The sequence below is a fragment of the Apodemus sylvaticus genome, chromosome 8 (assembly GCF_947179515.1).
Source record: "Apodemus sylvaticus chromosome 8, mApoSyl1.1, whole genome shotgun sequence".
In the NCBI taxonomy this organism is placed as follows: domain Eukaryota; kingdom Metazoa; phylum Chordata; class Mammalia; order Rodentia; family Muridae; genus Apodemus; species Apodemus sylvaticus.
Genome location: NC_067479.1, coordinates 79,611,932 through 79,613,987, shown reverse-complemented (window position 1 = coordinate 79,613,987; position 2,056 = coordinate 79,611,932). Strand labels below are relative to the sequence as shown.

General features: G+C 48.8%; 1 pseudogene; it reads left to right on the top strand.

Annotated features, from left to right (window-relative positions):
- The first annotated feature begins 1,037 nt into the window (after nucleotides 1–1,037).
- Nucleotides 1,038–1,600, top strand: LOC127691676 (60S ribosomal protein L18-like; annotated as a pseudogene).
- The last annotated feature ends 456 nt before the right edge of the window (nucleotides 1,601–2,056 follow it).

The following is a 2,056-nucleotide window of genomic DNA, read 5'->3' as shown; positions in this document are numbered from 1 at the left end:
TGACTGGGCTGGTGGAAGGCTTCCCAAGGAAGCATCACCTTCCAGTTACTTTGTGGAGTGAAAAACCAAGCCTTGCACTGCGTATGTTATTGCAAGGTGAATGGACTATCTGGTTTCCGAGGGCGTCTTATTGGAGTAGCCACGACACTCCCTGATTGTAGCCACCAAGAACCTTAATGTGACAGTATCACTCCACTGGTCTAAAAGAACCTGCAACACTGTGGTCACATGCCAGCCCAGCTGCTGGTGGGTTGAAACTGGTCAATTTCTCTCTCCCTATTGGCATACCACTTTGTGACTCATTTGTTCACAAAGTTAGAAGAATATGAGTACCTGTACCCTCCGAATCTGGCTTTCCAATAGAGCATGTCAGAGCTGTGACTGAGGATGGTGACTTCACTTGCGCCCCCTAGAGGTCTAGTACGTCAACAGCCCATATCTACCCCTCATTCTCTCCCTTTCCCACATGTGCCCAGGTGTTCCTGTGTGTGCATGCCTATGTGAAGGTTTTGCATTTGTGCCTGTTGGTGTGTATGGAAAGCCTTCAGTATCATTCCTTGTTTTTTAGACAGGGTCTCTTATTGGCCTGCTACTCACCAAGTAGGCTAAGAAAACTCGATTCCCCTGTCTCTGCCTCCACCCACCTCTGCTCTGGGATTTCAGTCACATCTACTATGCCTTACCTTTTTACATGGATCGTGGGCATTGAACTCATATCCTCATGCTTACATAACAAGCTCTTCATCAGATGAGCTATTTCCACCTTTGCCTTTCATTCTTTTTTAAAACTATTTATTTATTTATTTATTTATTTTTCTATATATCTATATGTCTGTCTGTCTATTGTATATATGTGTGTATGCCTCTGTGTGGAGGGAGTGTATAGGAACCTGCAGAGGTCAGAAGAGGGCACTGATCCCCTGGAATTTCAGGCAGTTGTGAGATACCTGATATGGGTGCTGGCAACTGAACCTGGATCCTCTCTCTAAGAGCATCAAACCTGTCTTTCTGGACCTGGCCGAGCAGGAGGCGCCATCATGGGGGTTGACATTCACAACAAAGACCGAGAGGTTCGGCGCAAGGAGCCCAAGAGCCGGGATATCTACCTGCGGCTGCTAGTCAAGCTGGACAGGTTTCTGGCCAGACGGACCAACGCCACCTTCAATCAGGCTGTGCTGAAGAGGTCACTTATGAGCCGCACTAACTGGCCTCCTCTGTCCCTATCCCGGATGATACGAAAGAGGAAGCTTCCTGGGCCGGAGAACAAGGGTGCTGTGGTTGTGGAGATGGTCACAGAGGATGAGAGTGCAGATTCTGGAAGTGCCCAAGATGAAGTATACTGCGGGTGAGCGGCCCGGCCCGAAGTCACATCCTCAAGGCCAGGGGTAAGAGCCTCATCTTTAACCAGCTGGCTCTGGAGTCTCCCAAGGGCCGAGACACTGTACTCCTGTCTGGTCCTCGGAAGGGCCGAGAGGTGTACCGACATTTTGTCAAGGACCCAGGAATCCCACACAGCCACACCAAACCCGATGTCTGTTCCAAGGGCCGGAAGTTTGACTGGGCCAAAGGTCAGAGGGCCAGCAGAGGCTACAAAAACTAACCCTGGAATCTTACTGTTAATAAAGAACCTTTGGATGTTAAAAAGAAAAAAAAAGAAGAAACAAAAGCATCAAACATGTTTAGTCAATCAGCCATCTCCCCATTCCCCGCCCCTCCTTCTTTTTTTTTTTTTTTTTTTTTTTTGGTATTTTCAAGACAGGGTTTTTCTGTGTAGCCCTGGCTGTCCTGGAACTCACTCTGTAGACCAGGCTGGCTTTGAACTCAGAAATCCACCTGCCTCTGCCTCCCAAGTGCTGGGATTAAAGGCGTGCGCCACCACCCGGCTCGCCCCTCCTTCTTACACATTGCCCACAGAACACGTAGGAAATCCGAAAGGAACTCAACAAAGAAGAAGGACCTGGTGTCTCCTCTCTGGATGATCAGTGGCTCAATTAGTACAGACACTTAGGGGCAAGGGAAGCTGACTCTGAAGCAGGGTGCTGTGACAGGATGTGTA